Raw genomic sequence first — 16,561 nt, 5'->3', positions numbered from 1 at the left:
GGCTTCTCTGTGACCAGTGACTTCCAGGAGCCTATTGTCTATTGGGAGCCAAGTATACACACCTGCCCAGAGTGTTCCCCCAGCCCGACCCCTGGGCACAGGGAGGGGGTTGCTCAGTACAGGAAGCAGGAGTGCTCTCTGGATGGCAATAGCACTCTTCCCCCAGAAGGAAGCAGACTCTAAAAACAGGCGTCTTGATACATGAAGTTATACCAGACAGACAAAGGCCAGGAAATTCCAGGACAAAGCTCTGGCCCCATAACAGATTGTCTCTCAAGGTTTTCCATGGCCCAGGCCAGGCGCCTGTAGCTGCCACTGCTGCAAAATGGACAGCATACCCTCTGCTCTGTCCAGCAAGATGATAGATAGGCTGCATCACACGTCTCACCAAGGCAGATGAGTCAAGATGAAATCTGCTTTTCTAATGAAACTGCTGCCTGCCAGGAATCCAGGACAGTGACACACTGAGTAAAACAGACCTTTTGGAAGTTTACCTCCTACCCCATCTGCGTCCTAAATTAAAAATCTCAACTTAAGACAAAGAACTTCACTTTCAGGAGCCACACCTGGACCAGGATTAACAAAAGATTAGTCAAAGGAAATCATGTCTGTACATTATTTGCCCTGTGGTCACCCCAGAAGTATGGTGGCTTCACCACTGGTCCCTGCCCTGAGGACACCGTTGTGGCTGCATTCCCACTTAACAGACATGAAATGAAGTCTCCCTTTTTGGGGAATACTCAAAATAATCCTCTCCCCAGGGTGCATGTGACTGAGCCACACTAGAGCCAGAAATGCAGAGCCCTAGCCCAGATGCAGCCAGTGCCCTTCCCTCACCCCTCCTCCCTTCACCCAAGCAGCTGGGGGTTCACTTTGACTACTGAAGTGCCCAGGTGACCTGGGGAAGCCAGGGAAAGGCTGGGGCAGAGGGCAGGTAAGCAGCCTGGTCTCAGGCCTTGCTTGGGAACTGATCCCCAACCTCTGAGACAGGAAAATGGAATGAAGTGCTTCTATTACCTGAGGCCTTCACCAGTAAACCTCTCAGGTGCCCCTTCTACATATCCCTGCCTCTTTAATTTTTCCCACTCTCTGTCCAGATTTTTTTTTTTTTAAAGAAGATGTTGGGGGTAGGAGTTTATTAATTAATTTATTTATTTTTGCTGTGTTGGGTCTTTGTTTCTGCACGAGGGCTTTCTCTAGTTGCGGCAAGCGGGGGCCGCTCTTCATCGCGGTGCACAGGTCTCTCATTATCGCGGCTTCCCTTGTTGCGGAGCACAGGCTCCAGACGTGCAGGCTCAGCAGTTGTGGCTCACAGGCCCAGTTGCTCCGCGGCATGTGGGATCCTCCCAGACCAGGGCTCGAACCCGTGTCGCCTGCATTAGCAGGCAGACTCTCAACCACTGCGCCACCAGGGAAGCCCCAGATATTTTTTAAATGATACATTTAGAGACTTTATAGTTTCCTTTAGATGCCAAATGCTGAGGCATCCACAGTATTTTTTAGTAAAATTTTATTGAAGTATAGTTGATTCACAATGCTGTGCCAATTTCTGCTGCACAGCAAAGTGACCCAGCTACACACATATATATTCTTTCATGTTCCCCTCCACCATGGTCCATCATAGGACACAACATAGTTCCCTGTGCTACATAGCAGGACCCCACCGTTTATCCATCCTATACATAATAGTTTGCATCTGCTAATCCCACAAATCTTTATCATAGTTCTTACGTGAACCTCTGGTTCCTATTTGTCTTCTAACTTCAAATTTCTTGAAGGCTAGAAAGAGCCCGATCTCTTTACTCATCTCCCATCTGTCCAACTTGCACACAATTCCTTACAAAAAAACAGGAGCTCCACAAAAACTCCTAGTGACCATGATTATTCCATGGCTGAGGAAATTTGTTTAATTACACTGCTAAACCTGATACAGTCCTATCACTGTGATATCAGAGTGGGAACTTAAACTTCCTTTGATAAACAACTTGTGGTGAGTAAAAAAGAGGTAAATACTAGTAACTCCTGATACACAGCTGAAGAATGTACATGTCCTATGTGTTGTGCAGCAGCTAGACAGCAAGTGCCATGCACCATTCTGGGCACCTTTTGGGTCCCAGACCCGTAGGAATCTAAGGAAAAGGCTTGTGGAGCAAGTGGGGTTCTATCCTGGCAGTAGTCAGCCAGTGCTCAGGAGCCCAGGTCTGTTGCATTCCATCTCTGCCAACTTGCTGCCCCAGCTAGCAAAACCATAAACTTGGAGCATCAGCAAGAGCTTTTCTCCCTACTGCCCAGGCCTCTGGCCAATCAAATTCAGGTTGTAATTCTCAGCTTTAAAATTCTTCACTCTGTCACATCTCTTCCTTCTATCTTCCACTTCCAGTTTCATTACTTTTTCATGATTTTTACTACTGCATATCCTAAAGTCTTCAAGTTTCAAAAATAATGATGAACCTGTCTTTACATCTTTAGTTTAAATATACTTACTGGACATTAAAAAAATTTTTTTTCATCCCAACAGATGGGGCATCTCTAGCACAGACCTGCTTTCTAACTGTATTTCAATAGCTCCTGTCTCATCCTCAAACATACCTAAGCCCAGAAGACCCTCATAGTCAAACCCAGACCAAAGCACATGATGTGGGTTGAACTGTGTCTCACAAAAAGACGTGATGAAGTCCTAACCCCCGGTACCTGTGAATGTGACCTTATTTGGAAATACGGTCTTTGCAGATGTAACCAAGTTAAGATGAGGTCATACTAGATTAGGGCAGGCCCTAAATCCAATGATTAGTGTCCTTATAAGAAGGCCACGTAAAAACAAAGGGATACACAGGGGAAATGCCATGCACTGACAGAGGCAGAGAGTGGAGGGTTGCATCTGCAAGATTAGGAAGGCGCCAAGGATGGCCCACAACCACCATAAGCTAGAAAGAAGAAAGGAAGGAGTCTTCCCTAGACCCTTCAGAGAGCATGGCCCTGCAACACCTTGATTTTGGACTTTCAGCCTCCAGAACTGTGAAAAAATAAATTTCTGTTGTTTTAAACCACCCAGTTTGTGGTAACTTGTTATGCAGCCTTAGGACACCAATATAGCACCTGAAATGAAGGATGCTCCCAGAGACCGAGTTTATCCCAAGGTTCTTTTGGACCCACAGCTTCTACCCACACTGAATCACAGAGGCCTAGGTAAGGATCCCTAAAAGTTAGAATACTGGGATTGTACTTATCCGAGAAATAACTGTCATAGAATTGACCCAAATACAAATGAGACCATCAGAGAGAATGGAAAAAATTAAGGAACCAATGACTAAGTTAAACTTTTTCTTCCTTGAATCTCCACAGGTTAAAACCACTAGTCAAATCAGAAACTCTGTGGACCCTGCTCTTCCCCATTCCTGTAAATAACAACTCCATTCCTGCAACTCAAGACAAAAACTTCAGTGTCATCCTTGAATCTTCTTTCTTTCACATCTGACATCCAATCAAACAACAAATCCTGTCAGTGCTATCTCAAAATGCATCCAGAATCTGACCTTAATGAAGAGCCTCCTAAGTGGTCTCCTTTCTTCTGTCCTTGACCCCCTTCAGTTTCTTCTCCACACAGTGGCCAGAGTCATCTTTCAACATTTAAAACCTTCCTGGCTTTCCACCTCTCTCAAAATAAAAGGCAAAAGCCGTTTCAAAAAGCCACGTACAGTCCTGCTCTAAGCTGACTCTGACCTCCCGTCCCATGACTCCCTCTCTCTCTCTCATTCAGCTCCAGCCACACTGGCCTCCAAGTTGTTCCTCCAACCCACCAGCTATGCTCCTGCCTGTCCTTTGCCTTTGGGTCCCTTTGTGTAGGAACTCTCTTCCCCAGATATCTACATTACTTGCTCCTTCACATCCTTCAGGTCTTTCTCAAGTGTCACCTTATGGGAAATGCCTTCTTGATCATATGCGGCTCCATACTCTCTATTCTCCTCACCTTGATTTTCCTCCTTAGCACCTATCACCACCTGAAGCGGTATTTGTCTGTTTTCTCTTATGAGAAGGAAAGGTCCATGAGGGCAACACTTTGTTCTACTCTCTAATATAGTCCCAGTGTCTAGAAGAATCGCTGGTTCATAATAGGAACTCAATAGTTGAACACAAGTGCATTTATCGTGGGAAATGATGCCTTACTGATTTACTTGTACACACACTCCTTTTTAGTTTTCCCTCCTGACCTGAATGACGAATACCCATCGGAGGAAGAAAAGGCAAAAAATGACCATTCTCCTTCAAGGTGGTTTTCAGTTTTTGACATTGCCCTCTAACCTCTGCCCCTAGATAAACACAGGTTTAAAACTCAGACCTCACTGATCCTGATGGGGACATGAAAACCTTGCTCCCACAAACAGGCCCTAAGGGTCAAAGCCCTTACGCTTTATTCTCAGGTCAACTTGTAAAACCATAAAACCATCCCAATTTCCCACGTCCTGGAGTTGAAAATCCTTGAGAAACTGCTCCATGTGATGTCAGTGTCAGGGCCACTGTGCACTACAAGGGGATAATAATTGCTGTGGAAACTCTAGGAGGCATGTGAAGCCCCCACCTTCCACCGGGAGTCCTGGTAAGGCATTTGCTGGCCTCACTGCAGCACCTTTCCGTCTTACTGAGCAATCTCCCTCAGAACCCTGTCTGTAGGAAATTCTCTCCTGGCATCAAACCACAGAGCTCTAGGTGCGGCAACATTCCTGTGGGGCCTTGTCCTCACGTAAAATTCTGAGATTTCCTGTGGGGCTCAGCACGGCCAGGGAGATGACATTGTTGGACTTATTGCTCATCAGCCTGAAGTTCTTCTTTCCGGGAGTCAGACTGAGGGGTTGGTGTTTCATTCTCATCCTCTCACAAAGGAAAGAGGCTCAAGTCCCCAGAACTTTTCCAACATGACACAATCTCTCAAATAGACTCCTGAGGTAATTCATCTCGTGACACTATCTCTATAGACTTCTTCTTTTCATAGGAACTTTGTCTCTTTCTCTAAATTAATATTTTTCCTGTTTGTATTATCTTAGGGTATAGAAAAGTCTTTTCCCCTCTCACCTTTTATTTCCCCACTTGTAAAATGAAGATTTGGGTAACACCAAATTAAGAACTCAAGAGCTTCAATGAATCTCATGTTCTCTCAGTCTGCAGAACTGTAAAATGGCCAGAGGGGGCCAGCTGCCCATGATGGGGAAGTTTAGCAAGAGGCCAAGAATTCACTGAAGGCTGAGGAGGCATGTCTTGGCGGCCAGGGTAAAATGTGAAGAAGGCAGGGAAACAAGAGGAAGAAGAGAAAAACAAAGGCAGTGCAGGGGCACAACGAGAGAACTCAGAAAGGGAAATGAGACACGGATGGGCAGAGATCTGAAAGTGCAAGTGCTACGACAGCCTGAATGGGTGAGGAGCACTCACCAGAGGCAGGAAAGGCTGGCCAAACATGACCAGGAATTTGAAGATAAGAGACAAGTGATCCAAGGACAGATGTCCACTTGTGAACTCATCTGGGTTTATCCACTTCACCATTAGGGACACAACTAGGCTACAAGGTAACTGCTGAGCTACATACGGCTGGGAGACAAGCTGAAAGAATGAGAAAGCAATTTTAGGCATGGAGCAGGAGAATAAAGAGAAATCTAAGAAGGGGTTACTGTCTCTGCATCTTTTAGAAACTGCTTTCAAGACATCTTTCAGAGGTTCCTCTGCTGAAAGACAGGGACAAAAGACTTGGATCAAGTTGAGCAATGACCTTGGTTTTTCTCCCAGATGTTCTTTTACCTACCTGCTAAAGAGACTCTGACACTGCTACCATATGGGGTCAGACTCCCAAATCCCACCTATGATCACAATGGCTCAATGTACCCAAGATAAACCTCTGCTCTACTCAAGTACCTTAGAGCAGAGATAGACCAGGTGATGGTGGTGGGGGGAGAGGGTGGATTCTTATTTCTTCCAAATGATAGTGTTTTTAGCCTTTTAGTCCACCTAAAGTTTATGTGATCTCTATCTACTATTGTCCTCCCTAACACATAAGCTTCATTTAAGTCCCAGAGAAAGATCAGTACATCAGACAACCTGAGAAAGAAAGAAAACAAGCTCACAGGTAAATGAAGAGCAAGGAGAGGCAACTGTTCCAATGCACATGGCAGAGATCAGGCTTCAGCCAAAGAATCATTATATTTATAGGCACCAAACTTAAAACGATAAGCCAATAATCATGTCAAGTGATAAACAGCTGATGTAGGTAGGGACATTTGGCTCAAAGAATATTAAGGGGAGAAGGAACCCAATCACCAACTTAAATATCTAAAACAATGGCTCTAAAAGTATGGTCCCCAGACCAGCAGCACCAGCAACACTGAGGAACTTGTTAGAAATGCATGTTCTTGGGCCCCACCCCAGACCTACTGAATCAGAAACTCTAGGGGTGGAGCTTGGCAATCTGTTTTCACAAGCTCTCCTGGTGATTCTGATGCAAACTGAAGTTTGAGAATCTTCAAAAGTGGAAGTCAGCAAAATTCTTCTATAAAGGGCCAGACAGTAAATATTTTAGGCTTTGTGGGGTTGTCTCTGTCACAACTACTCAATTCTGCCACTATAGTGCAAAAGCAACATAAAAAACGTGCAAACAAATGGGCATAGCTGTGTTCTAAAAAACACAAAAACAAGCAAGACAGACCTGGTCAGCAGGCTACAGTTTGGCAACCTCTCTTCTGAAAAAAGAGGGAGTCTTAAAAGGTAGAACTGAATCTAGCACATAGGGATTTTAACTTGCCATGAAAGTTGCCTAATGAAAGCATAAATTTCCATCCATGCATTATTCCATTCATTCATTCAAGCCTACTGCCAAATCATTTCTCCTCTTTTTTTCCTCCAAAAATCCTGGTTCCTGAAGGTTTTAGCATCACGGTGTACCATCCTCTTCTCCCTTCCTTGCTGCTGCAATCTACCAATATCCTGGGTACTGCCCCTCATTCATCAGAGGCTCTTCCTCTCCACCACTACTGCACCACTTGAGGTGACTTCAACAAGAATGGAGATGATCCATCCAATACCATGACCTTCTCTCCCCTCACATTTTTTACTTTACCCCACCTAAGCCACCCAGCCCATGTTCATACCCTAGAGATTTGACAACACCAGTAACTGCACCACCTCCAAAATTTCAATTTCACCGCCACTACTTCCTATTTTTCCAGGTCGGTTTGATCTGGTAACTCTCCCTCCAGCACTTCTTCAACCATATCACTCAACAAGTTTTTCATTATTCATTCTGCTTCCATGACCTTCTCCCCTCCCACCCAGCTCAGCTTCCACAGTCCTTCATTTATATTTATTCCCCTCTGAACTCTCTTTTGCCCCTCTCTCCCTCTGTTGCATTTCCCTGGCAAAATACCAATCCAAGCTAAACCCAACCATCTACCTACTCCATGTTTGTACCCAAATAGCTGAATGTTGCTGGAGAAAAACACTTAAGTGTGCTGCATGGTTTTACTTTAAATTTAGGACTATGAATCTCAAATAGGCACTCATCAGCGTCCAGAAATTCTATTAAATTTTCTTAATATATTAAATTCTCTGCTCTCCAGGGCTTCCCTGGTGGCACAGTGGTTAAGAATCCGCCTGCCAATGCAGGGGACACAGGTTGGAGCTCTGGTCCGGGAAGATCCCACATGCCGCGGAGCAACTAAGCCCGTGAAGCACAACTACTGAGCCTGTGCTCTAGAGCCCGTGCACCACAACTACTAAAGCCCTCATGCCTAGGGCCCGTGCTCCGCAACAAGAGAAGCCACTACAACGAGAAGCCCGCATACCACAACAAAGAGTAGCTCCCGCTCGCCACAACTAGAGAAAGCCCGCGTGCAGCAACGAAGACCCAATGCAGCCAAAAATAAATTTTAAAAAATTCTCTGCTCTCCAAAGTAACTATTTCATACTTTATCTTGTCTCCTCAAATCTCCTATACTCTCTCCTCCCCTCTCATTCCCAGCTGAGAAAACAGCAGCAATCTGATGAGAATTATCTCTTTCCACTACCAAATCTACCACCTGACCTACACCTACCTATACATACACTCTCTTCTTTCCCTGTGTTAAAATGGATAGAGGGGTTGTGTTTTGATAGAAGCAGAAACACAACACTTCCACTTGGGTGTTGAATCCATCCCATTCTCAAAAATTTCACTCCCACAGTTATCCTTTTTCTTTCTTCCTAATCTTCAACGTCTCTTTCTCTGCAAATTCCTTCTTGGTAAGGCAAGTCATACACACACACACAAAAAACACCTTTCTTGTCCTCACATTCCCCTGTAGGTACTGCCTCCTTTCTCTCCTCCCCTTCTTGCAAAACCTCTTGAACCAATTGTTTAGTAGTTGCCTCCACTTCCTTACCTCCCATTATCTCCTCAAACCTCTCCAATCATGCTTCCCATCTACCCTATTGAACTTACTGTAGTCCAGGTCACCAACGATCTCTATGTTGCCCAAAGCAGTGGCTACTCTCTATTCTCTTCTTACTCAACCTGTTCTTACTCATCAACAGCATTCAACACAATTCTTGAAATACTTTCCTCTCTTAGCTTTCATGATTCCACACTCCTATTTTCTTCCTACATTACTGGCTACCCCTTCTAAGTTTTCTTTTGCTGACTACTCCTCCTCTGCTCAACTTCAAAATGTTGACATTTTCTGGAAAGCTGTCCTTAACTTCTCTCCATCACTCTCTCTTAGAAACCCTCATCTAGTCTCATAGCTTTAAACATCATTATGACTCCCAAATTTATATCTCCAACCTAGACCTCCCCTTAATTCCAGATTTACACATCAAATTGCTTATAAAACATATCTTCCTGGATGTCAAACCCAAACTTAACATGTCTAAAACAAGCACAACTGATTTATAGTCACCCCACACCCTCCCAGTCTTCTCCATCTCACTGAATGGCAGTCATCCAATTGCTCAATTTAAAAACCACAAAGGGCTTCCCTGGTGGCGCAGTGGTTGAGAGTCTGCCTGCTGATGCAGGGGACACGGGTTCGTGCCCCGGTCCGGGAAGATCCCACATGCCGCGGAGTGGCTGGGCCTGTGAGCCATGGCCACTGGGCCTGCGCGTCCAGAGCCTGTGCTCCGCAACGGGAGAGGCCACAACAGTGAGAGGCCCGCGTACCGCAAAAACAACAACAACAACAACAAAAAAAACCCCACAGAGACAAAAAAATACAAAAGCCAACAGAAGCCATCCCTGATTCTTCTCTTTTCCTCGAACCCAATATCCCCCCGCAGCCACCCATCAGTCTTAACTTACTTCCAAATATATCCCGAAACCATCCTCTTCTTTCGATCCAGCTCCACTGCTACCATCCTAGTCCAAGCCTCCATCATCCTCTCCTGGATGTTTGTCATGGATATTTTAACATGTAATTCATGTTACTTTCTGCTCAAAACCCTTGAAAGTCTTCCCATGACACTTCGAATAAAATCCAAACTCCTTAACCTGGGCAATAAGACCCTGCATGATGTGGTCCCTGCCAACCACTCCAACCTTATTATGACTCTTCCCCCTTTCACTTGCTTAAACAATTGCACCAAACTTTTTCCAACCGTAAGACATTTGCATCATCTGTGCCTTCTAAGAACCTGGAATGTTCTTCCTTTGGATACTTCTAAGTGGCTAGCTGCTACTTTTCATTCAGATCTTAGCTGAAATTTCACCTTTTCAGAGAGGCCTCCCCAATAACTCTCTAAAATATCACCTTTACTACATGATATTTTCTTGTTTATATCTTTACTGTCTGTATCTGAATGTAAGTTCCATAACAGTAGGGAATCTTCTCTGACTTGATTAAAGCTTCATCCTCAGCACCAAGAACTGACATAATTAATTTAACCAACATTTACTGAGCACTCAATATATGTTAGACCCAAAGAGCACTGGGATTAGAGCAGTGAACAAGTCAAACACTTATTCACAGAGATTACGCTGTTGCAGGGCACATAGACATTTAACCACCATTGCAATAAGGGCTCCAAGGGAAAAGCACAGTGTCTAATAGAGGAAACACCTGGTATAATCAAGGAAATCACAGAAGCACTTTTGAACAAGCTCTGAAGGATGAGTAGGAATTAATAAAGTGGAGAGGTTAGCATGGGGAAAGAGCAATTCCAGGCAAATGGAGCAGCAAGAGCAAAGGTCAAATGAAGCAAGACATGTCTGGGAACTAAATGACAGCCAGTGAGGCTGAAGTACTGAAGTGCGGGGTGGGGCAGGGAGGGATAGATAATATAGAAGGATGAGGCTGGTGAGATTGAGTCAGATCATACAGGGTTATAAGCCATATTAAAAATTTGGTATTTATCTTAAAGATGATGAAAAGCCACAAGGTCTTAAGCGGGAGAAACAAAAAAATCAAATTTCCATTGAAAATAAAAAATTACTCTGGCTGCAACACAGAGAATGAGTTAGAGCACAGCTTCCTGCAGAAAGCCCAGTGAGTCATGAATGGGTAATAGATGTGTCCAAGATATTGACCCTTTGAGTCCCGAGAGTGGCCGGGTACGTTCAGGGCAGCCAAAGCCCCCCTGGGCAGTTGCCTCCACCTTGAGCACCCTTTGTCCACTTACCCCAGTGAATCATGCAAATACTCCTCTAGGTGCTGTGATGTAAAAAGGGTTGGGAAGCACTGGTTAGAGAATACAAATGTGAATGTTGAGAAACCTACTAGGAAGCCATTGCAATAATCTTGGAAAGAGATGACAGTATCTTAGTGGTGGTAATGGAGCTAGAGAAGAATAGATTCAAGAAATATTCAAGGGCTTCCCTGGTGGCGCAGTGGTTGAGAGTCCGCCTGCTGATGCAGGGGACATGGGTTCGTGCCCCGGTCCAGGAAGATCCCACATGCCGTGGAGCGGCTAGGCCCATGAGCCATGATCGCTGAGCTTATGTGTCCAGAGCCTGTGCTCCGCAACAGGAGAGGCCACAACAGTGAGAGGCCCACGTACCGCAAAAAAAAAAAAAAAAGAAAAGAAATATTCAAGAAAAAAATCAACAAGAGGACTTCACCAAGTCCTTCACCATAACCTTCATTATTTATCAGAAATTGGGGGGGGTGTCAAGAATACCTCCCAAGAGGACCAGGTTTGGAAAAAAAGATTATAAGTTTAGTTTTAGACACATTGAGTTTAAGGTACCTGTGAAACATCCAAGTGAGATATTAGAAGAGAAACAGATTGGGGCAGAAATTAACACACCATTGTAAAGCAACTATACTCCAATAAAGATATTTAAAAAAAAAAAAACAGATTGGGTGTGAAGTTCACAGAAGAAGTCTGGGCTAGAGATACAATTTTACATATAGGTAGTACTTGAAGCCATGAGAATGAAATTCCTAGAGAAGGAACTCAGAATAAGAGGACTTAGCCTTATAAAAGTCAACATATAATAAGAATGAAAGGAAGAGGAGGAACCAGCAAGTAACACTAAAAAGGAGGGACACTGTGTCATAGAAACCAAAAGAAGAGTAGTTCAGGAAAAAGGATGAGATGACTAGAAATCACTGGATGTGTTCAAGTAGGAACCATGACAAAACATGTCAGAAATGGTTGGGGGCAGGGGAGGGGAGAGCTCCATCAAGTGGCCTCTAGGATATCTTCCAACTTTAAAAAGTCTAGGGAATTCCCTGGCGGTCCAATGGTTAGGGCTCCAAGCTCTCACTGCTAAGGGTCTGGGTTCAATCCCTAGTCGGGGAACTAAGATTCCACAAGCCACGTGGTGCAGCCAAAAAAATGAAAATAAAAAGTCTATAGCTCTTTGAGACCTGACCCTAAAACTTCATGAAGGAAAACTACCCAATATTTTAACTGTCACAGATGAGCCCTAAGAGTATGTGTACTGTAGTGTCAGGATAAATAATTTCACCTCCTAACTTCAAAGGAGACACTGGGCTTTGTACAGATCCAACACAAGCGTTGTAGAAGTATCAGTATAATTACGCCCAAGGAAATTATGAGAAGGGCTGAAATGCTATAGTCAGGAAATAAAGATGCAAAAAAAATGTCCTTCAGAGACATGCCACAACTGAGAACTGCGTGTTGTATAAATCTATTAACAATATACTAAACATGACAAGTATTTGATTCAGGATCTGCGTAAAAGAGATCAGAAAAAGGATGCACAAAGACCATTACCAATATCACAACCCTGAGGTCCTTGATTCCTTTCTAAAACAAACCAAAAAAACCCTAAAAATTATAGCCCTCATAGGACACTATTCTAAGTTCCATCATATATGAGAAATAAATGTACACAGTACATAATAAAGAAGTCTCATAGAAAACAAATTTTACAAAAGCAAGACATTTCCTCGTATACACTGTTTTACTTCTGCTTCTCCAGGGTCAGAAAGCCAAGTATCTATCAATAGGACTATTAAAACTCTACAAGTCTTCCAAATGAGCAAATAAAACAAGTTTTACTATTTCAGTTGTCTTTAGTTTACTCTAATCTTACAAGAAGAGCAAGAGGATCAAATCAACAGTGTTTACTATGGAGTTTGGCCTGTAGGCATGGTAAAGGTGTAGGTGAATAAAGGTGTGCCTTCTGAGAGCGGAAGTAAGGGCAACACCTTGCATTCTTGGAAGTGGAGGTGTAACTGACTCACCTGTGGCAGCAAGACTAACATACAAGTATGTGTGGCAAAAGCCTGAAGTCAGTCTGATCCTACTCTCTGCTCCAAGCAAGTCCAAGAATTTCTATTTTCTTATAACTCGACAACAAAAAAATACACAACCCAATTAAATAATGAGCAAAGGACCCTCAAACAGACAATTCTCCATAGAAGATATATTAATGGCCAATAAGCACATGAAAACATGTTCAACATCGGGCTTCCCTGGTGGCACAGTGGTTAAGAATCCGCCTGCCAATGCGGGGGTCATGGGTTCGAGCCCTTCTCCGGGAAGATCCCACATGCCACGGAGCAACTAAGCCCGTGCGCCACAACTACTGAGCCTGAGCTCTAGAGCCCGCGAGCCACAACTACTGAGCCCGTGCTCCTAGAGCCCGTGCTCCCCAACAAAGAGCAGCCCCCGCTCAACGCAACTAGAGAAAGCCCACGCGCAACAACGAAGACCCAATGCAGCCAAAAATAAATAAGTAAATAAACTTAAAAAAAAAAAGATGTTCAACATCATTACTCACTGGGGAAATGCAAATAAAAAACACAATGAGATACTACTGATACTTTACACCCACTAAAATGGCTATAATCAAAAATGGAAAATACGTGTTAACAAAGACATGGAGAAATCAGAACCCTCATATACTGATGGTGGGAAACGTAAAATGATACAGCTGCTATGGAAAACAGTTTGGCAGTTACTCAAGAAATTAAAAAGACAAAATTATCATATGACCCAGCAATTCCACTCTTAGGTAGATACCCAAGTTAGAGAAATGAAAACAGGTGTAGTAACAAAAACTTGTGAATGTTGATAGTATTACTCATAACAGCCCAAAAGTAGAAACAACCCAAATGTCCATCAACTGATGAGTAGATAAACAAAATGTGGTATATCCATATAATTGAATATTATTCAGCCATAAAAGGAATGAAGAATTGATACATGCTACAACACTGATGAACCTTGAAAACATTAAGCTAAGTGAAAGAAGCTAGACACATGCTGTATGATCTATTTATATGAATATCCAGAACAGGCAAATCTATAGAGACAGAAAACAGATGAATGCTTACCAGGAAGGGGAAAAGGACAGCAAATGCTTAATGGGTAAGGGGTTTCTTTGGGGGGGGGGGGGGCACGGTTGGTAATGAATATGTTCTAGAATCAGACAGTAATGATGGTTGTGTTTAAAAACAAGCATGACACGGCAAGTTCCTAATGAATTATTTTCAGAGCAAATTAGTCTTTACTCCACCCAAAGACTGAGAGTAACACATACACAAACCAGCCAGGATAAAATAAACTGACGTACTAATTTCTGAAAATTAACTTTAATGTTATCAGCAGAAGCATGAACATTTAATGAGTTAATAAGGTACTCTGGGAGAGCCAATGGACAAACAAAGGCAAGGAAACTTCTATGTGATCACATTACTACTTTCCAATCAAGTAACATATTTATACAACTAAAAAAATAGAGATATGGCAACCGGAAACCCATAAAAGGACCTGGAGAGAGTGAAAACAAGTAAAAGCTCAAAGCCACTAAAAGCACAGATGCATGACTCATCTGCACCTCCTCTGCTGATTTGTATAGGTCATCAGAGGGTAGAACTGGAGAACTATAAACACACTCTAATATCAAAGGGTTATTTTATAAAGCTTTCAAAAAATCTCAGCTTTCTTTTTACTAAGAAAGAGAAAAGGAAAACTCATAGTTATACCTGTCGGTATCACCAACAAATCACTGTTCTCTAACTCTAGGCTAAACCTCTAGGTCAGACAAGCAGCCCAGGGCCTTTGCTCATGGCTCTGAGTGTTCTGAGGGGCACTGAGAAGTCAGGTCTCATTACCCAGTGACACTTCTCCATCTAGGGTGATAAGGGGTTCACAGCATGATGAAATCACTCTATAGACCAGGTATCACAGCTGCCCCTTGTCCCAACTCCACACCCACCCAGGTTACCATGGAACTGGTACAAACAAATAGTTTAATATGCTATTAGCTCTGATCTAAGTAGCTGACATAACACCAATTAAATTTATAATGACACTGGAGTAATAAAAGAGCACTTGGCACACTTCTCTTTGCAAACATGATTCAAGGGGTGGTTTTCCTTTTGCCCCTTCTTCAATTTCTAGCTGCTAGGCCACTTAGAAGCCACTTAATCTCTTTACGCAAAGAGTTGGTGTTTAGGGCTTTATCATTTTATAAGAAAAGGACCACTAATATTAGAACTAGCTACTGGGAGTATCCAACCATGGCATAAGAATCCTCATTTCTTTCAGAGTAAAAGTGAATGATACAGTGGTTGGAATCTAGAATCCTGGGTTCCCACTCAAATCTCCCTCTCTTCCTGACTAATTCTGGTTCTGGCTCTGTGAAGGACACATGATCTCCATTTCTAACACATGGGCAGAGGCCATGGACACTTGTCTTGGCTTCACCACAGAATCCATGGCTGTGAGGAAATGAGAGCAGCAGATATTATTAAGTGCACCAACCTGCTGGCGCTTGCATCCTTGAGCCCACTGACTAGCCTTACCAATGTCTATATTTATGCTACATATGGAAGGAGTCATCGGGCCTTTTGGCCACTTTTACATGCTATACACTAAAGTTATCAGAAACGGGTCCTTTGAAGTTACATTTTCTTATGGAATACCCTACAGCAGTTAAACTGAGTAAACTACATATATTTATTAGTGTGGGTAGAGCGCACACACACACACACAAAGCAAGTTATTGAAAGACATGAACAATATGATATCATCTATTGAAAATGAGATGTCATAAAACATGGATTGGAAAGATATACCTAATACCTGATAGTAGTTTCTTCTGGTGAGTGGGAATGAGACTAACGTGGAGCCAGGAGGCAAGTTACAAAGGAGACTTCAATTTCATTAGCATGGTTTTATTTTTGTAAAAAACAAACAAAAATATATATTACAGTACTCTAACATTTGTTAGTTCTGGGTGGTGAGTACACAGGTGTTTGTTAAATTAGCTTTGTACATTTGTGTATCTTTATTTTTTTCCCAGTTAAAAAGAAACCTTTATCTTATAAGTACATGTTGGCAATATGCTCAATCAGTAAATAGTTACTGAGCATCCATAATATGCAAGTAAAAAACTCCTGCATTTACCGAGTATTTACTGTGTGCCAGGCACCGTATCAAGTGATTTACATGTATTATGTTATGAGGTAGGTACTTTTTGTAAGGGAGAAATGCTGATCCTCTTCATCTCCAGTTTTCATCAGCTATCAGTCCTGGCCTCTTCAATCTACTCTCAGGAAGACTACTAGCTTTTCCAATTGGTGTGTTTGGAAAAAGCAACTATGGCTCAACTCCTTCCGCTCTGCCAGGATCTGCCTGCTTGCAGAAGGTACACATTTTCCTCATAAGTTTGACAGATACACTCTGCCTGCCTCTGCAGAGACAGACCTGTGGTTGTCCCACACTTCCAAAGATTTGCTGGGTAGCTACATCTAAATTTGTATGCTTAATTCTGGATCAGTATTAGAAACCATTATTACTGCTGCACACCTAAACCACATCCTTCAACCTAAGCTTTATCAGTTATAAATGTAAAATACATTTAAAATTTTCATATAGATTTGGCTTTCAGTTGATTCCATACTTAAGCAGGAAATAAAAGGGTTATTTATTGTCCCTATCCATCAACCCTGCTATTGTAGCTGTTTTACAGAAGAGTATATTTAGTCTTGGAGACACTAAGTAATTTACCCAAGGTGGTATAGTATGTGGCAGTCAGAGTTCAAATTCATATTCATTTGATTCCAGAGTTCATATTCTTTTTTCTTTTTTTTTTTTTTTTTTTTTTTTTTGTTCGCGGGCCTCTCTCTTTTTT

General features: G+C 42.8%; 1 protein-coding gene across 1 annotated transcript in view; it reads right to left on the bottom strand.

The window, feature by feature from the left end:
• The window catches only part of PFDN1 (prefoldin subunit 1), a 60,301-nt gene that overhangs the window by 487 nt on the left and 43,253 nt on the right, over positions 1 to 16,561 (bottom strand). The window lies entirely within an intron of this gene.

Source organism: Aethalodelphis obliquidens, unplaced genomic scaffold (genome assembly GCF_003676395.1).
Source record: "Aethalodelphis obliquidens isolate GAN/ISIS:26980383/991018 unplaced genomic scaffold, ASM367639v1 scaffold4, whole genome shotgun sequence".
Classification (NCBI taxonomy): domain Eukaryota; kingdom Metazoa; phylum Chordata; class Mammalia; order Artiodactyla; family Delphinidae; genus Aethalodelphis; species Aethalodelphis obliquidens.
The sequence above is the reverse complement of the archived record's forward strand: the minus strand, read 5'-3'. Positions and strand labels throughout refer to the sequence as shown.